The 25,781-nt window shown below is 34.0% G+C and overlaps 2 long non-coding RNA genes across 3 annotated transcripts in view; one reads left to right on the forward strand and one right to left on the reverse strand.

Moving 5' to 3' along the window:
* The window catches only part of LOC123571921 (uncharacterized), a 508,559-nt gene that overhangs the window by 385,291 nt on the left and 97,487 nt on the right, over positions 1–25,781 (forward strand). The gene's annotated exons all lie outside the window — the stretch shown is intronic.
* The window catches only part of LOC123571920 (uncharacterized), a 112,789-nt gene continuing 95,328 nt past the window's right edge, over positions 8,321–25,781 (reverse strand). The window contains exons 1-3 of one of the 2 annotated variants that reach the window (XR_006696248.3): positions 22,572–22,718; positions 16,233–16,377; positions 8,321–8,733 (exon numbers count right to left, since the gene is read on the reverse strand). This is a non-coding gene — a long non-coding RNA (uncharacterized lncRNA). Of the gene's footprint in view, positions 8,734–16,232; positions 16,378–22,571; positions 22,719–25,781 lie in introns of those variants that run through there. The other variant, XR_010584876.2, reaches the window with a different exon arrangement.

Genomic DNA, 25,781 nt, shown 5'->3' on the forward strand with positions numbered 1-25,781 from the left:
GTTCCATGTCTTTTCATGTTATTTCCCTTCAATGCTCCTAATAGAGCCAGGTAGACTGGAATTTATTAGCTGAGTGCTTTTAACAAAGTTATATGATCTCAGATGAACTTTTTCGGTAATATTCAAATATCAAGATATTAATTACAGAGTTTGAAAAATTTAAAGTCGTGTGCATGAGTGTGTGTGTATGTGTGTGTGTCTGTGTGGCATACATCATATAAAAAACATCCATTACCAGGTACAATGACACAGTACAGGAACTCAATAAATGACAGCTATAATTGTTGTTATTTTATAAATTGTTGCTGTTATATTCTAATACACTTTTGTGGTGATTTATGTTTTCCATTATTGAATTCTTGTTAGTCTTTTTCTTTTATTTCTGATCAAGTACATAAAAGTGTTTCTCTGTCCTGGAGTATCTTCCTGAATCCCAGCGGAACTCAGAGGGATTCTGCTAGGTTTGTTAATACCTACCATTGCCACGTGCCCTGGAAGTTTTTATGTGCAGAATTGGAAAACAGCAGCTCACTCAGCAGGGGCGCGATGCATCAATTGATATGGTTCAATTTCAGGCAAAGGTCGATAAACCTATGCAGGATGGTTAAAACAAAACAAAACAAAACAAAAACAGTCTGTTGAGGCTGCTGGGTAATTAGGAAAATATTTCAGTAAGAGAGGAGAAAAAAGAGATAAAAATACTTTTACCTCAAATGATCCAAATCTGCAAGTGGGCAAACAATTTTTTAATTAAAATTAAGTCTGCACAAAATGTGCAAGCAATACACTTGAGTATTAAATGAAAAGTTGTTTATCTTTGGCTCACCCTTAGAGGTAGTTAATTTTGAGAATTTCTGTTGTAATTCTTCTGGTGAGTTTCTATATATGTTCATCACTTTATTTCTTAATGTTACCAAATTTAAGGTCTACTTAGGTAACTTTATATAAGATGAAGAATTTTGATAACTTTCCCTAGTCATTATTTTGTCTCCTCAGCCACCTCCCAGGTTCATTATAATTTTATTTTCATACATCTACTTATCACATTTATTTACTTCTTAATTCATTAATCTTTTAGACAGTGTAATTGACTCCCCTTTTATTAAAGATCATTTAACATTCTTTTACTCTTTCAATTATCTTCTTCCATCTAATGCTTAAAATCTTTTAACTATGTCATTACTTCAATTAAAAGTTTACATTTGTTTTCCTTGCTATAACTTTGCTTTAAGCACCAGTGTTTGTCTCTCATTTGAATATTTATTTATTTATTTATTTATTTATTTATTTATTTATTATTATTATTATTTTGAGATGGAGTCTCTCACTCCATCACTGAGACTGGAGTGCAATGGCGTGATTTCAGCTCACTGCAGCCTCTGCCTCCCAGATCCATGCTATTCTCCTGCCTCAGCCCCCCGAGTAGCTGGGATTATAGGCATGTACCACCATGCCCAGCTAATTTTTGTATTTTTGGTAGAGACAGGGTTTCACCATATTGGCCTGGCTGCTCTTGAACTGTGGACTTCAGGTGATCCACCTGCCTTGGCCTCCCAAAGTGCTGAGATTACAGGCATGAGCCACTGCACCCAGCCTGATTTTTTAAATTGAAAATCCAAAAGTCATGTTTCTGTTGCTATTACTACACAAATATCATTCACTCTAACAAACTGGGATCTTAGAAAACAAGTAATTCTTTCACAGAAAGATTGTTCTCTAAGAAAATTTTTTCAAGTGTTGAGATCAGATGTATTCTCCTTTCTCCTATCCATCATTTGGTCAAAAATGTTTCTCTCTCTCTCTCTTTAAAATTTTGTACATATCCAAGGGGATATTTCTCACTAGAATCCCAAGCACTGGAACCCATCTTCCATTAGTAGTGAGACAATAGTTGGTTTGGGTTGAAAGTTGCCATGCAGAATATGTGGTTGTATACTCAAAGGCATTTGGTTCGATAGCTCCCTGAGTCCCTTTATTGCTCCCCTAATGTCCTCAGATTGGTCACTATTATGTATTTTAATCTTATGTCTTAATCTAATTAAATGTTTTTAGGCATAAACAAGAAATTTGAACTTCTTTTAGTTAAGCAAACTTTCTGGCCCAATGAAGCTTCCTTCAGAATGCAATTACAATAGAACTCAGTTTAATATTGATTGCCCTTAACGTTGTGAAATTGTCCCTATAAACTTTATAAAATTAATCAGGAAAGAACGGAGGGGGAGAAACAAAACTAAACCAAGCTTGCAGCACCGTTAGCAATAATTGTTAGTTCAGCTTATTCTCTGACCTGCTTACTCACAGTTGTTTGGTGCCTATTGCCCCAGAATTATGCAAATATTCTCACAGATTACAGTTCCCCTTAATTGCTCTATAGATAAAAACTTAGACATTGTCAAAAATGTTTGAGATATTCTCTAGGCCCTACGTACTAATAAAACTACTGACATCAGCTGATCTGAAGGACCCCACAAGAAGCAGTCTCACCAAAGAATGCAGTTTCCACATTCTGATGATTTCATCCTTCTTACCCCCACCAATCAATAACTCAAATTTTCCAATCCCTTACCCTCCACAATCCCCTTAAAAGTCCCAACTCAGAACTCCTCAGGGAGACAGATTTGAGGGTCTCCTTCCATATCTTCACTCAGTTGCCCTGCAACCATTATACTTCCTGCTACAAACTCTGCTGCGTCATTGTTTTGGTGTATTACTGTGTACCTGGCATAAGATTCTGAGGCTCTTATAAGAGTAATAACATCTTAACATTTTGCCCTCTAACCTTAGAAAATCTTAAAAGTCAATTGATTTCATCCCCAGTTAACAGATGAAAAAAAACCAAAGCACTCAGTTTCTCTTAAGGTCTCAAGGCATAACTGGGACTTGAATCTAACTAACATCTGAATCTACATCTGGCGTACTTTCTACTTTATCACAGGTTTTTGTTGGTAATATGCTTTGGAAGTTGATGATGTCAGAAGGATAAACTTTAGTTTTGTCCCCTTAAATGAGTGGGCTGTCAACCATTTGGAAAAAAAAAACGTACCAAGCAATTTTTTTATATGAGAATTCATGAGAAGCTCTTATATACAAAATGATGTCAGTGTTTGCTGCAGACCAAGATTTCATATGATATTTGCACACTCCTGGTTGTAAAATCTTTTAAATAACATTATCTAAATTGTGTTCCAAAGAATATTTCTTCAGTAGGACATAAAAATTTATTATTTCAAACAGGGTCTATGTTTGAACAAATTTAGAGAACTTGAGTTTGAAGCAAGTTAAACAGGTTTATTACTATCAAAACTTCTTGATGTTACAAATGTATTATGAATCTTCAATATGAGTGTGTGTATGAGGGTATAAATAAAATAAATGTACTTCCTGACATATATCATCATGCAGCACTTCTTCATTAGAGCATCATGCTAGACTAGTGTACTGTGGAACCTACTTTAGGGCACATTGCATCATATCCCACACCAAGATAAGATGCCCTTCTCAATGTGTGCATAAAATGTCTCATGAGATACTCAGGATTATAAAATACAGAATATTCTCTAGTCCATCATACAAAAATACAAGAAGGAAACATCCTCCAGGCCACTGAGATTCCAATGGTATCCAATAAGACTGAAAAATTTGCTGAATCACAGTATCTCCTACTTTAGATATTGACCATATCTAGGTTATACAAAATCATTTATATGTGTTTGTAAACAATTTTATTTTGTATTGATATAATTACCCAACACTGACTCTCCAATGTGTTGGGTCTAGGAAATCATCATTATGCAAAATTGTCTGACTTCAGTAAACAGCTTTGAACTTAAAAGTGGAAATTAGCAGTTAGAGTATATTGGAGAGCTCAAATGGAGGGCAAAGCATTTGTCTTTCAGGTAGGGTAGTAATTAATCAAATAATCTAGTGCTAGGGCACTGTGGGAGATTAGTATGTGCTATCAGATTATTATCATTTGGAAAGTGAACAGTTTAGTTATGTATTTACTTGCAGGACTTTGTTATTTCAACTGGGGGTCATTTTTTTTTTCAGATACTTAGCTAAACAAGGCTAATGTATGTCTTTTATATTTAAAAAATCTTTACAAAGAGATGCCATGGTTGTTTAGCAAGCAGAGCACATTCATTTTCTATTTCAGTCTTAATGAGCACCCCTAGTCCTCAGGATTTCAGTGTTCAAGAAGAAAAACAAAGCAATAGATGCATTCTATTAAAAAAGTAACTTTCATAAGAAAGCCTTCTAACAGCTGGATAGATGGTATGCCTGCAATGGCAATGGTAAGAGGGCAAACGGGAGAATTTCCAACATAAAAAATTTACAGAGTTAAAAATATTTTCCTGCATATAAGATAGAAGTAGATAATTAAACATTCAACTATAACAGCTTCTTATGTCAAAGAGGATATTGCTTCTCCAATTCTGACATGCTTAGTCTGGAAATAGCATACTGGTCAAGTGCTTAAAGAGCGTTATGATCAGTGTCATATTGGGAGACTCAATTTTGCAAATGAAAGTGAAACGATGTAAATGATATTCACAAAAAACATTACACCTTAGAGAATATTATTTCATTCTGTTGAAACACTACTTTCCATTAATATGTTTTATTGCCGGATAAATTAGTTTGCAGTTTTGGTTGCTTTCTGATTATACAATATATACTCATAAAACAAATGCAAAGAACAGAATTTTACATGAGAAAACAAAATTATTTATATTATTACTACCCAAACATATGAATCCATGCTTAACAAGTACATATTTTATATATGTATATGCAATACATATATATTACATATTTGTATTCTATTACATATTTATTTAGATTTTTACTGAAACAAAAACTTGCCAGAAGTAGTAGAAATAATTGTTGATATTTTAAAGTTCTACTTGTTGTTTAAGTACTTTATCAGTCAATAATATTTTTTTTAACAGTCCTTTTAATAGCTACTTAGTCCTTCATATGAAATATGTAGAATGTATTGTATAATTCCCATTTAGCTTTGCATTTAAAATGTTTTCTGAGTTTTCATTATTATATGGAATAGTAAATTTTAAAAGCCATATATTAAATGTTGTATAAAATTTAAGATTATTTTGACTTCTTTATAGATTTTATACTTTTTCTTATTAAAACACTTGTGCATATATACGGTAAATATATAAATGAGCATGAAGAAAGAAATGAAAATAGTTATAATCTTTGACCTAAGACAGGCATTAAACTTTTGTGAATTTCCTTAAATTATTTTGCATATTATAGGCACGGGAATTATCCAGTCACTAGCTTCCTTATTATTTTTTTTTCATTTTGGAACAGGTTTCTAAGTCATTTAATTTCTATAACCTTGTACCAACTTATTAGAGGAGGTTAACATTGTAACCACTATATGCCACATGGGACACCATATGCTATTTATTTAATATCTCTTGAACTCATTTTACTCATATGTAAAAATAACACAATGGATCTTAATTGTACCCTTTTCGTAAGGTTGTGGAGAAAATTTATATACGTACATACAGATACTTATATGCATACACTTAGCAATTAAGGAAACTTGGTAAATGTTAGGTAGTCATGCCACATGCATCCTCCTTTGGGATGATGTTGTTTACCTCTACTAGGTTTCTCAGCAAATTTTTTGTTGTTGTGCAAATTGGTATGGAAATATAATATAAATATATGTATTATACAAATAAATATTCAAATATTACTACATATTTAAATATATTTTTACTTATTTCAATATATTTATAAATATATATTTAAATATATTTATAAATATATATTTAAATGTACGTAGGATATGCACATTTACCAGCATACAAACATTTAGTTTCTGAAAGTATAAACAAGAAATTATTAAGAGTGTTTATCTTCAGGGATGAAATTTTTGCTACTTAATACATTATGCAATTCTATTTTTGACATGGTTTTAATGTCAAAGGTGTTTCTGAACTTTTCGATTATGAGTAAGTTTAGGTTGTTCTTAAAAAATAAGTTTGTGCTATTAGCAAATAAAATATTAATAAGTATATAGTTAAAATATAGAAGGAAGACCATAGTCTAACTCTGCTCCGTATTCTAAGACTGTATCTTCCCTATGATGCTCAGTTAGAGAGTCTCAGATTATCTGGGATATTGGCAAATTAGAGCACCTTCAAAATAAAATACCATATTGCTTAATGGTATGAAAAATCTCTTGCATGTGGAGAATGAATAAAGTCCCAGGAGTTGAGAAAAAAATATTGAAAGGGAGGATGAAGTGTTATGGTCATTGTCATTTGGAAGACTATCGTTTGGAAGATGGAGTAAGCTGGCTCTGTCTAGCTCAGGAGATTTGCCTATGTGATAATAGGACTCACTTTAATATTGTAAAGACAGTAATTTTGTCATTAATCATTTCCTTAATTCAGTCACTCAACAAATGCATATAGGACTGTCATAGGCACTATATTAGAATGCGAGAATACTTTGAAGAACAAGGCTAGAAATACTCTGCTTTTCAGAGTGCATTTTCAGAGTGTATGCAGACAGAATATACATCTCTCCAGGAACAAACAGGATAATACATCCCTGTCCCAGGATAAAAGAGGAGACTACGTCTCTATAAGATTTTTTAAATTAGACATTTTTTAAAGGATATAGATTCAAATGCAGTGGTAAAGAACAATACAAAGAGATTCCATGATTTGGCCTGTTTCCCCAGTGGCAACGTCTTGTATATCTACAGTATAACATCCCAACCATCCCAACCACAATATTCAAGATTCAGTGCAATGCTATTTTCTCGCTGCCCTTTTTTTTTTTTTTTTTTTTTTTTTTTTTTTGAGACAGTGTCTTGCTCTGTCACCCAGGCTGGAGTGCAGTGGTGTGATCTCGGCTCACTGCAACCTCCGCCTCCCAGGTTCAAGCGATTCTCTTCCCTCAGCCTCCCAAGTAGCCACCACACAGAGCTAATTTTTGTATTTTTAGTAGAGATGGGGTTCCACCATGTTGGACAGTCTGGTCTTGAACTCCTGACCTTGTGATCTGCCTGCCTCAGCCTCCCAAAGTGCTGGTATCACAGGTGTGCGCCACCACACCCCACCCTCATTGTCATTTGTTAACCACCCCCACTTCCCTCTCATGCTCACTCCCTTCTCAACCCCGAACAAACACTAATTTGATCTCCATTTCTGTAATGTGTCATTTCAAACATGTTACATAAATGGAAGTATACAGCACGTAACCTTTTCTTCATCTGAGAAAGACTCCATTTCCCCTTCATTTCTGAAGGACATTTTCACTCAATATAGAATTTTGGTTTGACTGTTTTTATTTTTTATTTTTTTTTAATATTTAACAAACAAAAGTTGTATACATTTGAGGTTTACAACATGATTCAATATACATATACATTGTATAATGATTGATACAATCAAATTAATAAACACATTCACCACCACCCCTAGTCACCATTTGTGTGTATGTGTGGTATAGACTTTTAGTTATGAGACGAATAAATTCTACAGATCTAATGTACAGCATGATATTTCCTTTCAGCACTTGAAAAATGTTGTGTCACCTTCTTGTAGCTTCCTCTGTTTCTGTTGAGAAAACTGTTGTCATTCTATTTGTTTTACTATGTAGGTAATGTGAGGTCTCCTCAGACAGGCAAAGGAGCACCACTACTTTCCTGCCAGCTGGTGGTAGAGTTCAGTTTCCCCTCTCAGCCTCCTTTGATGCATAAGGGGCATAGCTGGATTCCTTGCTTCTAGGCAGGTGTGGGAGTTTTGGCTTTTACTACCCTACCAAAGAAGGACAGGAATACCTTTTGACTTCTCCCCACAAGGCTCCTACTTATACCACAAGTAGGTGGCCTTACTTGCTGCTGTGTGATGGTGAAAATGTTTATCCTCTGCTTGGTCTTTTCTGACCTGTGCAATTTTCCTCATTCCTGCTGAATAGAAGTAAAAGCCTAGACTCCTAGATGGTCTCTACTGATTCTTCTGTGGAGGGTGCTTGGTGTGGTCCAAAAGGGCCGATGTCTCAGCTCCCTACAAGTACTACTGGCATCTTATCACAGCCTGATGAAGGTGAATGTAGAGGTCTAGGCTCTCACTTGGGCTTTGTTGGCCTGAGTGAGGGTGGGCTGCAGTTTTCCTGGGATGTTTGACTAGAGTAGAGCAGTTGTTATTTAAATGTTTAAGGGTTTTATTGTTGCTGCTGTTTTTTGTGGGGTTTTTTTTTTTGCTAGATTGCCCCTTTCCCAGCGCCATGGCTACAGAAAACAGGCTACTCCCAAGGCTGTTGAGGTTCCCACTCATGAATGTTTCCAGGTTGCTGGCTTCTGCAGTTTCTAGTCCAGGATATAAAATGAAAAATTAAACAATCAAACAAAAAAGAAACACAGCACTGGGTTGTTCCTCAGTCCCAAGGCCCCTGACTGACCTGCCTTCTCTCTCTACCTTTCGGAATCTTCAAAGGTTTGTTTTACATAGAATGTCCGGAGTTTTTACTTGTACTAGGTGGGAGGAATAGGAAAAGTATGTCTATCCCATCTTCCTGGAATAGAAGCCAGATGAAGTTTTTAATTCACTCAACTCCTTCAGCACAGACCCTCCTAGTCAGGTGGCTGCTTTCTTATATCTTCTTATGTAAAAATGTGTATTCTCATTAGGAGATGTTGGTGGGACTCTGGCGTGGCTTTTCTTAGTGGTAGCAGCATTCCTAAAATAAAAAACCGAAACTTTTAGTGTAATTCTGACCAATGAAACAAACAATGAAATAAAGCAAGAGAAAACACGTAACAGTAAAACTGTATCCGCTTTTAATTTTCAGATAGTCAACCCATTGATTAACTTCTTTTGTTAGTCATAGATCCTGTCAGGTCCCGGTTGTGTTGTGTATAAATAATCTGTTGGCTTATATATCCCAAAATGCTACCCTAAGATCATGTTGTGGGAGAAAGGACTACATCCGTATTTAGTCTTTTAAAGCTGAATAATGTGTATTTATTTGCAAAATTTTGCTAACACTTTAAAAAATCATCTGCAGTAATTTTCAAAATCCTCATTTCCTCTGTCCAGAAATATTTTGTGACTAAGTATGGCATTCTTTGTTTGTTATTTCATAGCTCTACTAATGTAATTTGCCATAAAACAAACAGAACCGGAAGTGAAGCAATATAAAGTTTGTTATAATGAGCTTACTTTATCACTACTTTCTCCTAATGGGATTATAGTCTATAAATGATCATGTCACCATAGCAACCACCTTAAAAACCACACTGGTCTGTAATGCAATAACAACACCTGTGTACTATCATTTTGTTTGGTAGTTTATAGTATTTTCGGTCTAAAAAAATAAGAAGATACTAAAAGCACAACCTATTGTTTCAATCATGGTTTCTCATCACATTTATTTTATATTCAGCCATTCCCAATTTGAATTGGTATTTACATGCAGAGGATAGAAGGAATGCTGTCTTGATAACTTACTGAGTTAACCCTGAATAACTTCCCATCAATGCTTCATAAGCAAAAGAAAAGCTCAATTTATGGAAGAATTAAATTTCCAAGTGGAATAAAGCAATATATAACAGATGTGCTCTTAAATACATTTTAGAATTTCTTGCCTTATGAAAAATTATGTTATTTTTGTACCTATTTCTGCTCGGTATTCATATAAATATGATGCAGTGGGGGAGATTTTTTGCTGTGATAAAAACCAGGTGCAATTTCCATTAGTTGTACACTAGGTTTTGAGTCAACAAACACGTTCTGGCTTTACTATTTCCCCTTGGATTACAATAAAAAAAAAAAATTGAAATCTTACCCTCATTTCTGTCATTGAAAACATGAGGACAAGAAACTAGTGGTGGGGATAGAGGGTTAACAATATTTTCAGCAAAAGCAACGTACTCTCTTGTTCACAGGCAGCATAGTTAGAATTCCTCCAACTGTTAAGTCAGGATGCTCTAGGTCAAATTGGGGGTACTGAAAACTCCCAGTTCTCAGTGACTTATGCAATGAAGATTTATTTATGTCTTCATTCCCTTATATGTTAATTGTTGCTTGCCTAGGGTAAGAGTGGTAGTGGGCTTATTTACTCTCCAGCATCAGACTGACAGAGGTTCTACTATTTGGAATAGAGACCACAAAGGAGAGTAGAAGATTCACATGCAGCTTTTAAATACCACGTCCTAACACCAACACCTGTTATTCATAGTTCATTAGCCAGTGCAGCTCATATGACCACGCCTAGCTTCAAGGGAACAGGAGTGCAGTGTTTTCATAAGCCCAAAACAAAGAAGGGATCCAGAGAGTGCTGAACATTTGCAAAATGTATCATATACAATTTAATGACAAAATATTTTGTGAGTAAATTGTAATATTTTGAACCAACATTTTGAAGATCAACTACATTTGAGGCACTGTTAACATTTGTCACATTCTAAGTTAAATTGTCATGATTACGAGCACTTCTTTAACGTTTCCAATATAAAATACGTTAATCAAAATCTAGGCTTTTTTCCTGTTGTAACAGAGATGTATAAAATAATAATAGTTTATTCAGGAGAGAAGTTTATTTTATGTCCATGTGACAATTCAGGTTGGTGGTTCAGGGCTGGTATAATGACTTCTTGATCTTTAGAAACCCAAGATTACTCTCTTTTCCTAAATATACTGTTTTGGTTTCATGGTGCAACAGGGATTCACCTGCATCCAAGCTAACAGAAGATAAATAGAAGGCAGAGAGGATATGTTTTGTTTATGTTTTGCTTTATTTTGTTTTTGATGGATACAAAAATAAGTTATCCACATTACATCTATTTCTACCCTGTTGTTTGGAGCTTAGTGCGTGCCTACCACTAACTCCAATGGAAGTGAAAAAAAAACAAATAAATGTCATCTTTTACTGCCCAACTCCACCTGCATTTAACAATTCTTTGACTATATAAGAGGAAACATGTGGTTGAACAACAGAATAAAGCACAAGCCTATGTTCAAGATTCCTCATTAAATCCTTTAGACTTGTCATTCCAAGAATTCATGCTACAAGTTACTTTCACTCATTCAAGGGAAACTGAATGACTCATGAGAGAGAGAACTCTTGACGTGTTCCAATTGTGTGATCTTTGTTGTTTCTGGTCCGATAGCCCTTTCTCATTTCCTTCGACCTTTCTGTAAAAGCCTAATCAAATGCTATATCTTCAATAAATTCTTCCCTTTTCCCCCAACACCTTATTAGCTTTTTCTCTAGACTTCCCAACACCGTATTTGCTTTTTTTGCTTAGTCCTTGTTTATGTCTTCTTGGGAATATTTTTGTTGTTTTTATGAATTTTTGAACAGGTGATATAGCCTGGCAAAAATTCTGAAAGGAAAATTACCTGCTCTGTTTTTATTAAGGATAACTGAGACTCTTATCTATTTGGGTTAATGGGATCATGTGCCTCATGTGACAATACAATTTGTAGTAAATTTGGAAAGAAGGCAGCAAATCATGATGATAAATATAACAGGTAAATTTAATAAGTGCTTATTCATACTAGTCATTTGGAAAGTCTATCACATGACTTGTCATATTTACTCATTACAACTACATAAAATGCTGATAGTATCATTATTTCTAGTTTACAGCTGAGGAAACTGAGTCATAAAAAGGCAAAGAGACTTACTCCAAATCACACATCTGGTAAATGACGGAGATACAATTTGAATCCAGATATTTTATACTCCAGACCCATGTTTTTATGTGTGTGCGATTTAGCCTTTTTATTTCACTAAGAAGGATTATTTGAGAACTGAATCACAGTAGGGAATGACTAAATGAATATCACTCATATTTAACATGTATTTATATTAATATAATTTAACTGTTAATTTAAATATAAACAAATATATAACTTCAAGTACAAGAGTTATAACTATAGAATGGTTTTAGAATTAATTCTTCATCTCTTTTTTCCTGGGACATTGTGAAATCCTGAGCAAGAAGTTTCTAAAGGATAAGTTCCAGCATGATCTTTTCTTTTCCTCTGCCATTTTTCAGTAACATTCTCTAAACTCTCCGTGCTTCCTGTTGGTCCATGTTGCATGCTGACCAAAGTAGGTTCAACATGAAAAAAAAAAAAAAAAAAAAAAAATCTCCTTCAGTCACAGCCATCATTCTAATTTCTTAGGATAGAATTGCTCAAAGAAAGATAAGAATCTTGGCAAAGAATCTCTACAATACATGCTCTTTCTGATCACATTTGTCACTGCAGATATTTCTCCAAAAAATCATGGTTATGTTTACCTAATTATGTAAACATCTGATGTGATCACTTGTGAATTCCCAAAGCACACTTTCCTTGACCTTGTTGAATGACCACCTTGATTTTGCAGGAAAGAACTTTCAAACTCGGTTTTACTTCAAAGTGCCTTCAGAATTTTCTACTGCAACACTTTCTATGCCACAATGGCAATGCTTCCATAGCTGAAGCTGCCATAGTGAAAGCATTAATTTGTATCCTTTTTGTAGGAAAAGTGTGTCCCACTGCATTCTTTAATGTCTATTTGCGTAGGTTACCTCTTATCCCCTTATCCTGTTAAACCCCTTGAGGGCAAGGACTTTTTAAATTTAGTCTTAGTACTTGTTGTTTCTTTTTTTCTCACCACCAACACCTATTGTTCTTCTTACCACATGTATTTAATAGTTATTATTTTTTTAGGATATTAATGAAAGAAAGTTGGTGATGTTTCAAAAGGAGAAGCTGTAGAGGTAAGTAGATGATTCTAGTGAAAGTTTATGGGCTAAACTGATTTTCAGCAGATCTGATGATGTTTTAAGTCTGCTTATGATAATTGCTTGCTGTCTTTTGTGGGACTACTATATGTACATGCCTGTGTATCTGTCATGGTATATAGTATGTAGATACCCATACATTACTCTAAGTACTCTTGATTTCTCTAATGGGACATATTCCATTGCAACAGAGTTTTGTGCCAATTCTTCTAAAATCCATGTATTTTTATCTACAAAAAAATAATAATAATCTGAAGGCACATTTATGGCAAAATGTAAGCAAGAAAACTTTATCCAGGATTTCTTCAGATATGTGTGTGTGCACATATGTATGACCATATCATAAAACATTTTCTGAAAAAAATATGTATAATTAATTTCAAAGAGTTAGAGCTTCAAAAGGCCACAATAATTCAGAATTTTTTAAATTGCTTTCTATATTATAGGACATTTTAGAATACATAAAAAAAAATTTGTTGTTGGATATTGCATTCAGGTTTTAAAACAATTAAGGCTGAAGTTTTCAGATTCTTAAAGTCTTTGGATAATTCAATAGAGAGATGAGATAGAAAGGAGCAAACTGAGAGTTCGCAGTATGTGACATTCCAAGATCATTAAGTTTTCATTGGAGAATTAAACATTAACCAACAAAGCCAAAGATAAACTTTGAGAAATGGAGGAAGCCACTGTTTCTCTTCCATTTTAATGGAATTCTCTAACATGACATTAGGATTTAAAATGCCTTAATTTAGATGGTCTTGTTAGTCACTGGAGATATCAAATACCAAATGCTAATTAGATCATAAGGTATAATAACTAGCTAGATGGAAATGCCAAAATATTAAAGGTTATTTAGTTATCTGGAAATGAGAGTTTTCTCCCAGAAGGCATAATATATACTAGTTTTCCTCCACAAGAAAAATGTAACTTAGGATGGTTTTATTTACAGTGAAGGGCAGTTATCTTATATTTACAGTGAGAAAACTGTTATATACAATCATAAATATGTAAGATAGAAAATTATTGTGGCAATATTTGATATTTATCTCAAGGGAAGTTACCATTATTAGCATATGTATTGATTTATGTATCACTTTAAATATAAAATCTATCTAAATATATATACATATATGTCCATAATTTGAGTGAATGAGAAATATTTTTGAAATATTGTGTCTTAATTCCAAGTAACTATTTTAATGTCAATTGACTAGAAATAAATTGTAAATAAACCAAGATTTCTCTATGCCTCTACTGAGTAATAGCTAAGTCATTTTAATAAGCATAACTTTTAAGCATATGTGAATTTAAATCATTCTTTAGAAGGCTGTTTTGCGTTCTACAATATACATCTGTTATACTAAATTTCCATAGTAAATATTTTTACTAATGAATCTGTAGATCCAATTTAAGATAGTCATCAAAGTCTTGAATGTAACTTTTTTTTTTTTTGGCCAAATCTCAAATGAAATGTATGTGTGTGTGAGTGCACGTGTGTGAGTGCATGTGTGTGAGTGTTCACGCTGGGAAAAAAAAGCAGATGACCATAAAGTAACATAGCTTATTAGATGGGAAACCTAGAACACAAAAAAATTACTTAACTTTTCTATGCCTCATATTTCTCACTTCATAAAGAGAGACCATCGTATTATTATGTCAAATTGTTGTTGTGAGAATTAATGGTAGTACATATTAAGAACAGAGGCTGAAACATAGTAATGATTCATAGCTAGTTGTTATTTTATCATCATCATTATTCATAGTATAATTATTTACTGAGTGACCTTTTGCAAACTGTAATGGAAGAAAGAAGATTAAGGAAGGGATCAGTCTTTGTTGCAAATTACGAAGGTCCAAGGAAAAAACAACACCAAAAATGATACCTGGTCATTAAATAAGTGGATTGTCCAGCAGAATCACATAGATACTCTAGTTCCTCACCTATAAAGTCAAAACTTAAAGTGGGGGGTGTATTGTTCTGGTCTAGGTTTGGAGACAGAGAAAACCCCAAACATGTCTTCATCGGAGGATACAAAATTGATGCACACAGAATCATGATTTTTTTCTGGACTTCACAATCAAGATGTAGGAAGCAATCCACATTATTCCCACCTAAGAAAACCATTGCCCTTCTGTCTCAGGGCTACCAGATCAAAAACAGCATATAAACAAGTCAGCCCAGCTGAAAAGTCCCTATAGAACACCAGAAAAAGAAACAAATAAAAATCAATTTTAAAGATAATTAATCTAGAACAGTCCCATCCCCTAAGAGTCTGGCTGGCACTGCAGGCAATTGAAAACCGTCAGAAAGTTGATGAGAGAAATGTTCTGATACAACTAATGAAATGTAAGGAGTATAACAGAGAGCTAAAAATAATACTTACCCTTAACTTAAAAATGCTATTAAAATAAGCAGGAACATTGCTGCATTTGGCTTTTAACAAGGGAAGTTGTTGATAATGATGAAGGAAGCAGAGTCTCAGTTAACATCTGACGAACACAGGAAACGTGGAAAAGATGTTTTTTGAACAACAATGAGAATGACAACACTGACAAGTTTTGATGCCTGAATGTCTGATGTTTGATGTTTGTCCTTTTTTGCTTTTGTTTTGTTTTTTCCTTCCTATCTTTTTAAACCTTCGTTCTTCCAGTATATCTAGCAATATGTCACAAATTCAACATATTATTTTTTTGTTTGAAATACCTGAAGTTGTTTCTGTTGTATTAATCATGATGGAAACACTGCTTAGTATCAGGAACCAGGCTTTCAACAGTAGGATTTTGGATTAGATGCTGATATTATTGAGGATAAATTAAACTATGACCCAATCGCCAGGAGAAAATGGAATATTACGCTAGTGCACAACATGCAGTAGCAAAACAATTAAATTATCACTTGTATGTGCTTGAGATAAAGTGCGCATCAATACAGGGCTTTGGAGTACCATGTTTGGTTATTTTCAACTGTTACACTATGCTGTCTACAAAGATTGTGTGATAAAATGCTACATCTGGTTAACCAAAGAGATGTGAAAAAAATAAACTCAAGGCATGGTCAGAAAACTATAGCACTCTTACGAAATCTTCAAAATTATATCATTATTACACAGTGTGGACATAGCTGAAAATCAGACTACATATTTAATACTGCATGTTTAAAATGGAAATATATATTGAATTTAGGTTCATAAATTTTTTATTTGAAAATTATGTCACTGAATGACAAGATCTGAAATCCCTAAATCTACCCTCAAGCCCCACAACTATGTCTGAGTAAAACAGCCTTGTCTTTTTATAAAAACTGTGATAACCTTATATGAGACAACTTTATGAAGAGATGCCTATTCTCCTCATGGTGGACCTTTAGCTCCCATTATTGTCTTGAGAGTATAACTAGAGGCAGATTCTAGCATACCCCAAAGGGAGAATCACAACTTACCTGCACCGTTTCTTTTAGTTCTTTTCGTTGTTTCCCAACTCTTATTGTCAATATGAAAATTTTTGAATTTTTGGAGACTTATCAGCAACCACCATAAAATGATTCCTTTTTGGACTCATTTTAATAAATCACTCAGCTCCTCTGCCTAAAACAAAACAAAAACTGATGAAGTATAAACCAAACTATATACAGTATGTATAAATACACATACAGGCATGCTTTGGAGATATTGTAGGTTTGGTTCCAGATCACTGCAATAAAATGAATATCATAATAAAATAAGTCACACAAATATCTTGGTTTCCCAGTGCATATAGAGGTTATGTTTACACCATATTAAATGTACAAGAGAATTGTGTTTAAAATGTACACATATTAATTAAAAATACTTTATTGCTAAAAATGCTAATGATCATCTAAGATATCAGTGAGTCATAATCTTTTTGCTGGTGGAGGGTTTTGCCTCATTGTTGATGGCTGCTGATTGATCAGTTAGTGGATCAAGGTGGTGGTTGCTGAAGTATTGGGTAGCTGTGACATTTTCTTAAAATAAGATAGCAACAAAGTTTGCCACATCAATTGACTCGTTCTTTCATGCAAGATTTTTATGTAACACAAGATGCTGTTAGATAGCATTTTAACCACAGTAGAAGTTCTTTCAAAATTAGAGTCAATCCTCTCAAATCCTGCCACTGATTTACCAGCTAAATTTATTCAATATTCTAAATCCTTTGTTGTCATTTCAACAATGTTCACAGAATCTTCATTAGGAGTAGATTCTATCTGAAGAAACTTTTTTTTTGCCTATCCATAAGAAAGAACTAACCCATTCAGATTTCATAATGAGATTGCAACAATTCAGTCCACATCTCGGACTCCACTTTTAATTCTAGTTCTCTTGCTATTTCCAACACATCTATGGTTAATTCTTCCACTGAAGTCTTAAACCCCTTAAAAGCATCCATGAAGGCTGAAATCAACTTCTTCCAAACTCCTGTTAATATTGATATTTTGACTTCCTTTCATGAATCATGAATGTTCTAAATTACATCTAGAATAGTAAATTCTTTCCAGAAGATTTTCAATTTATTTTGTCCAGATCCATCAGAGATATCACCATCTTTAAAAAAAAAAATAAGTTAGGGGGATACATGTGCAGGTTTTTTACTTGGGTATATTGAGTGATGCTAAGATTTGGGCTTCTAATGTAGTCAAAGTAGTAAACATAGAACCTGATATGCAGTTTTTCAACCCTTTCCCCCATCCTTGTCTCCTCACTTTTGGAATTCCCAATGTTTATTGATCCTATCTTTGTGTCCATGTGTACCCAGTGCCTACTTATGAGTGACAACACGAAGTATTTGGTTTTCTGTTTTTGCATTAATTAGCTGAGGATAATGGCCTCCAGCTACATCCATGTTACTGTCACAGACATGAATAAATCACGATGTATGGCAGCTATTGCCTTACAATATGTATTAATAACAATGTCTTAAATAACAAAACTTGAAAGTCAGATTTACTCCTTGATCGATGGGCTGCAGAATAAATGATGTATTAGCATGCATAAATACAGCATTAATTTCATTGTATATCTCCATCAAAGCTCTTGAGTGACCAGATACATATGCCAGTGAGCAGTAATAGTTTGAAAGGAATATTTTTTCAGCAGTCGGTCTCAACAGTGGGCTTAAAATCTTCAGTAAATCATGCTATAAACAAATGTACTGCCATCTAGGCTTTGTGGTTCTATTTATGGAGCAGAGGCAGAGTAGATTTAGTATAATTCTTAAGTGCCGTAATATTTTCAGAATGATAAATGAGCATCAGCTTCAACCTAAAGTCACAAGCTACATTAGCCCCTAACAAGAGAGTTAACTTGTTCTTTGAAGCTAGGCATTGACTTCTCTTTACCTAGGAAAGTCATAAATGGCATATTTTTCCAAAAGAAGGTTGTTTCATCTACACTGAAATCTGCTGTTTAGTATAGCCACCTTCATCAATTATCTCAGCTAGATTTTCTGGATAACTTGCTTAGCTTCTGCATCAGAACATGCTGCTTCACCTTGTATTTTATATTATGGAGATGGCTTCTTTCCTGAAACCCCATGCAGCCACCTCGTCTAGCTTCAAACTTTTCTTTTAAAATTTCCTTACTTCTCTCAGTTTTCACAGAATTTAAGAGAGTTAGGGCCTTGCTCTGGATTAGACTTTGGCTTAAGGGAATACTATTGCTAGTTTGGTCTATCTAGATTGTTAAAGCTGTTTCCCTATCAGTAAGAAGGCTGCTGTTTCATTTTATTATCATTTGTGTATTCATTGGAGTAAAATGTTTTAATTAATACATACTATTTGTACGTATTTATGGGGTACATGTGATATTTTGATACATGTATACAATGTATAATGATCAAATCATAGTATTTAGGATATTCATCACTTCAAACATTTATCATTTCTTTGAGTTGGGCACATTTCAAATCTTATAGACACACTAGTGCTCTATCAAAATGCTATGACATATTCCTTATATTTAGCTGTATGTTTGTATCCATTAACCAACCTCTCTTCATCCCCTACATATATTCTCCCCACACACATATTTCCCAGCCCCTAATAATTATCATTCCACCTCAATTAGAGCAAATTTTTTAAATGTCCTTCAAGAACTTTTCCTTGACTAAGTTGACTAACTCCTTGGTGCAAGTGGCTTGGCTTTCAACATGCTTTCTTCAACAAGCTTAATTATTTATAGCTTTTGACTTAAAGTGAGAGAAGGGCAATTCTTCCTTTCTTTTGAACACCCAGGAGGCATTTTAGGGTTTTATTGGCATAATTTCAATATTGTTGTGTCTCAGGGAATAGGGAGGCTCAAGAAGAAAGAGCAAGATGGGGAAACAGCCAGTCAGTGGAGCAGTCAGATCACAAACAACATTTATTGACTGAGTTTACTGTCTTATATAGGCACAATCTGTGGTGCCCCAAAACAATTGCAATAGTAACATCAAATATCACTGACCACAGAACATCATACCAGATGTAATACTAAATTTAAAAATATTGTAAGAATTACAAAAATGTGACAGAAACAAGAAGTGAACGTGTACTTTCGAAAAAATGCTGCCAATATATTTGCTGGATGCAGGATTGTCACATACCTTCCATTTGTAAAACATGCAATTTCTGCAAAGTACAATAAAGTGAATCACAATAATATGAGGTATGCCTGTAACACATGCCCTTTTAGTGCAGGACATTTCTTTTCTACTCTGTCAATTCCTGATCCTTGAAAAGAACCACAGAAAAATATACAATATATCAAAACAACCCAACGTACAAACTTTCTGAGCCATCATCACCCAATTTATCATAGCAATAAAGTAATAAGAACAGCTCCTTTTCTCTTTTCCTCACACTTCTAATCATACCATATGCTAGCAAATATATGTGTACATACAAATGTATATATTTAAATATATGTAAAAACTGATATACGATGGTATGATTATGTGGGGAAACTACAAATTTTGTATTATAAATTAATAAAATTATTAGGATAAATCACTCTGTGTAGCTTAAGTCTGTGTGTCTTTACATGAGGATCCAGAAAGTATATTTCTATAAATATGTACAGATAGTCCCCAACTTACAATGGTTTAACTTATGATTTTTTAACTTTACAGTGGTGTGAAAATAATACACTTTCAGTAGACTCCTTGACTTGCAATGGGGTTACATATGGATAAACCCATTATACATTGAGAATACCATCAGTCATAAACACACTTTCAACTTAGTATCTTCTAAGCTTACGGTGAATTTATTGGTGTGTAACCCATCATAAGTCAAGGAGAACTTGCGCTGATCATACCTAGAAACAAATAGTTTTGACTATACATATGGTCAAGTAAGTTTAGCGAGATAGAAGTGTTTACTACCACAATTTCATTCATTTTATATATAGTTGATGTTACATGCAAATACCCATGTCTGTGTATATATATGTGTATGAGTGTATCGATATTAAAAGCATTTTTACTGAGCCCATAATACTCAGTATGAGACAGATCATTGCAAACCATTTTTGAAAGATAAAGATGAATAAAGAATCCCCTTTTCTCTTGCCCTTAGAGTGCTCAGATTCAGTGAAAGGTGAGGGGATAGCGAAGATCAAACAACAAAAAAATTACATTCCAGGTTTATGTGAACCATATAAATTGAGAGAGTAGAGTGCTTGGGAGCACAATGTAAAGGCACATACCAAATTCTAGAGGGAACAAAAATAGCCTCCCATAGTAGGTGATACTGGAGTTGTCTCAAAGGAATGGGTGTGTGGTGTGTCTAGTCTTGAATGGATGTTTGTATGTGTCTAGATCTGTGTGTGAATACACACATGCAAAGACTTCAGCTAGACAGAAAGATTTATCTCTATCATTTAACCTGTCCATTATGCCATCATGCAGGGCAGCTAAGTCTGTGCTTGTACAAATGGCTTGGTAATATAAACAAGTTAATTGAAATGACTGGTCCCAAGAAACTCATCCAGGAAGGATGATGCTTCCTGGTGGAGCTCAAGATGGCGTAAAATGTATCAGTGTTAAATCCTTGACATATGCAGCGCTGTTCCCTTTGGCTTACAGCTGTTTTAGGAGATGCAATACCCATATGCTTTTATCATTCCTCTGAAACTGCATTAGAGAAATTACAGGGTATTATCAAGATAAGAAAATAATTGCATTTTAATTTGACATGAGAGTTTCTTTAGAGAATAAAGTGGAAATTGAATCAAGAGAGCCAACTGAGAACATGTGTCTATGTATTTCTCACATAAAGTCATAAGAAATGACAGAAAATATATTTTAGAAAAGTTTAAATTTGTTATAAAGCTGGTTAACAGAAAGAAGTACAATAGCAGGCCTTGCTATTCTAAGGAATTTAAGCATACCGACTTATACCTTTGGAGAAATAACTGAAAAAGATCTGATCTGAAACCATGAGCAGGAAACTGCTGTGCAAAGTATGATTGGTTTCAGGGAAACTTTCAACTCAGAATATGAATTAATTCAAGGAACAAAGTGGGGAACCTCTGCAGTACTCTAGGTGGTTTTATGTGTGGCAACATTCCAGAAAAGATGGACTTGCTGGACACTCCCAACTTGAGTTCACCTGTGGGACATAGGGATCTTGAACTCTGATTAAAGCTAGGAGTATTTATCTTAAACTTGGAGAGACTGGGCAGAGTCCCATGGATCTTCCTGCCCCACTAACTCCCATACTGCATCAAAAATCTCCAAAAACAAGTCACTGTAATCAGAACTAGCATCTAAAGAATGCATCAGGAACTCCAAAATGCAAAGATGAGCAAGTAGTTGGGGGTAATTATGAAACTCACAAGGTCAACACTATGAAAAGGGGGCATCTAGGTAAATAGAAGAAATAACACCAAGAGCAACCATTTATGCTGCAACAGAATATTTAAAAGTGGGCTTACTGCATATACATAGTGCAATAACACAGTGGAGGAAACTGCATCCCTGAAAAGGGAACTATTAGTGATCCTATAATACAAAAACAGAGCCATTAAAATACAAAATTAAATAGATAGGTTTAGTGCCAAAAAAAAAAAAAAACAAAAAGCTAAAGAATGAATGAATAAGCTGGAACACTAAACCAGCATCATCTCTGAATGAAGTACAAAAGAAAAAATGAATGAAAACCATGACAGAAAAGATGTAGGAACATAAAAGTTATATCTGGAAGTTCCAACATCTCTGTACTATGAATTTTCAAAGGACAACACAAAAAGAATAATGAAGAAAAATATAATGAAATACAATTTCCCCCACTGTTTAAAAGATCATAAGAAAACCTTAGAAGTATTAATAGAGTAAAAAAAAATAAAAATACCACCTAGAAACATTTGAGAAATAATTAGATTATGATGAGATTCAAGACAAATATGCTGCAATATTTTTAAAGTTTTCAGCACAAATCATTTGAAATTAGAAGTAAAAAATAACCAACTATGAACCTACTATGAAGGCAAAATTAAGACAATCTCATACATTCCACATCTCATAAACTTTTCATATTTTTTCTAAAACATTTCTTGAATGTTTCCTGATTATATTAAATTTACGTTTAGAATTCAATAAAACATTTAATAAATAATAGTTCTGTTGTTATAAAGTGAATATTCCTAAATCTACAAAAATTATAAACTTAAAACTTTACACTTAAGATAAAACATTTAAATGTTAACTCTGATGTGGGAGACATTAAGTATTGTTTTTAAATGCTTTGATGGACAGACTAACAAAAACATTATAACAGTACTACCTTAGAGAGGACCAATTTAATGTAAATCAAATCCAGTTAAGTCCTATATTGTTCCTTCCACAGACTGTTTCTTCTCCAGGTATGTAAACTAGCACCTCATTTTAGGATAGATAACGGGTTGGTATTTCTTTTATTCAGAGGTCTTGAAGAATGGGAGTGAAAATGAGTTTAAAATTAACCCTTATTTTGACGGGAAATGTGCAATGGCTTTAATCCAAAGAGTCCATGTTGAGAACTGAAATGTGGAGAAAGCAGCAGCTGCTAGTTTAGAATAGTTAGAGAATATGTAACATACAGCACCCTAGAGCTTCATTTTCTTTGTCAGAATCATAAAAGTTGAATATGTTGAAAAGCTGTTAATGTATTTTCACCAAATGTCAGAAAGGCAACCCTATCATCACCTTTTAGAGGTTAAATGTGCTTGCTATGGCATGTTAATGATTACCGTGTGGAAGGGATTTGAATTTTCTGGAGAATACAAGCAAGTTCTGTGCACATTCACAACCTGTTTTCCCACTTTCTTAGCCTCCAAAAGACATGGGATATGTTGCATTTCTGATTGTGACACTGGCCAAGTGTTGTGTATTCTCGCAGAACTCATACTGGTGGCTCTACCGCTCTTGATGTTGCACTGACTTATTAACACATGTAGGTAACATTCTTGGGTTTTGTGAACAGATTTTTTCAGAGGCAAAATAGACTATATTTTCCCCTGACCGCAATCTACATAAGGCCAAGAAAAACAGTCTTACCACATAATCCAACAAAGCACAGTCCTTGTGAAATGAGTTGCAAACTTATGTCCACACAAAAACCTGCACATAGATGTTTATAGCAACTTTATTTATAATTGCCAAAACTTGAAAGCAACTAAATGTCCTTCAGTTGTTGAATAGATAAATAAGCTGTGGTACATCCCTACAATAGAATATTATTCAACAATAAAAAGAAATGAACCATCAAGCAACAAACATATGTGGGAGGACATTAAATGCATGCTGCTAAGTGACGGAAGACAGTCTGATAAGGCTACATATTGTATGATTCCAATTATTCTGAAAAATGCAAAACTACAGAGAAAGTAAGAAGATTAGTAGTTGCTAGGGGCTTGGGGGAGGAAATAAGAATAGGTAGAGCAGGGGGATTTTTGTGACAGTAAAACTGTTCTCTATGATACTGTAATGGTGGATAAGTGACATTGTGGATTTAGCAAAACCCATAGAACTGCACAACACAAAGCATGAATATAATGTAAACTATGAACTTCCATTTATAACAGTGTGTCAATATTGATTCATCACTTGTAACAAATGTACCACAAAGCAAGATGTAATTAATACAGAAAACTGTGTGTGGGGTCAGGGAAGAGGAGGTTTGTGTGAACTCTCTCTCTTTTCTGCTCGATTTCTCTATAGACCTAAAACGGCTCTAAAAATCAATTTTATTGAAATAACTTTAAATTAATACATAAGTTAATAACCTTTATTTTTTAAAATGTTCACCTTCCTTTCAGTAAATCTGTTTCTGAAAATCCTTTCAGAATATATTATAATATATGTATTATATATAAAATACCTATATATTACATATTGATAGAGCTGCTTCAAATTCATTCAGAAGTCAGCCTATCTGCAGAAGATTGCATGGAAGTATCAGGACAAATAGCTAATGCACACAGGGCTTAAGACCTAGAGGACTGGTAGACAGGTGCAGCAAACCACCATAGCACACGTATACCTATGTAGCAAACCTGCACGTTCAGCATATGTATTCTAGAACTTAATGTAGAAGATTGCATGGAAAATCAATTGTACTTCCCAGTATCATCCTCTTTTCATTACATCTATATACATCAGATAACTTTGAGGTATTAAAACATTACCTGCTTGGACTATGACCTCATAATAAGTTTCTTGCCGCTGAATTATTCAAAGGTAGAATGAATAACTTTGTTTACTACTTTTTCTAATGATTTCCATGATTTTTTTTCTATTCATCTTTAAATACTCTCTATCTTAAATATTTTATAGAATATATTAGAATAGTGTATGTATTTAGATTTTACTATTTTCTATTTTATAATTATATATTTAGAATATACATATACAGAAAGAATATAAAATATATTTTTACGAGAGTGCATATATATGTAGAACACATATCCACATAGTACATAAGGATACGTAGAGAAAGATTGTGTGCACACACAAAGCACTTAAATCGCATTGACAGAACATCTTAAAATAGTAAACATTTAAATTTTCTGCTCTAGAATTCAATGCAATGAAAATGAAATTATGGCATATTATTCTAAAGAACGTTCAAAGGAATTTTGGAGACATTAGGTCAACTTATTTTCATAGTTGAAGGTAAGTATACCCACTCCTTCCTGGCTGAGAACCAGGAGCCTCAGACATGAGAACCGTGAACTAACTCAAGCAATTTCATGATACTTATGTCTATATAGATTGTGGTACTATGCTGCCAGCTGCTGAGATGGAGGTAGAATAATACAGCTGCTCCTTGGCCATGCACCCAGTGTTGCAGCACTGCAGCAACAGCTGGTTATTATAAATCGTGTTTTCTTTATTCTGGAACCAACTTCAATATGGCTGTAGAGATTTGAGGGGGTATTCTTGTCTCATGACATACCTGAATCCCATCTACAGAATCCCTGTGTGTTGCGCTCATAAATTGGGAAGCCCTGATTTACAAGATTTACAAAGGAAGCATCAGAAGTCAGCAAGGAAGGACAAGGTTTATGTGATGCCCTACAGCACTGCAGACAATTCCAAATTAAATCTGAAATAATTTTCCAGCTCTATTTTAGCAGATAGTTGGAGTTCACACTTTAGGAACTCCAAATATACTTCCAACAGACTGAATTTTACTAAATGCCTTTGACAAAACTAACTTTTTAAGTAGTAAAAAAAAAAAAAAGCATGATTTCAAAATGGCAAATATTCCTCTCTTGTTAGTTATTACATTACTAGGCATTTAGTAAGTCTCTTATCACAGTCAATGGAAGTTCCTTACATTTTACTCTTCTCTACTTCTTTAGAGCTTTATGACACAGATGACTCAGCCTATTCCTTAAAGGTTTCCATCGCCCTATAATCTAGATCATCAAAATCTTTTGGTTTTTATTCTTCTTTGTCTGCTTTTAGTCTGTCTTCTTCTAGAGATTATCTTTCTCTGGCCCCTAAATAC

The sequence above is a fragment of the Macaca fascicularis genome, chromosome 2, assembly GCF_037993035.2.
Source record: "Macaca fascicularis isolate 582-1 chromosome 2, T2T-MFA8v1.1".
NCBI lineage: Eukaryota > Metazoa > Chordata > Mammalia > Primates > Cercopithecidae > Macaca > Macaca fascicularis.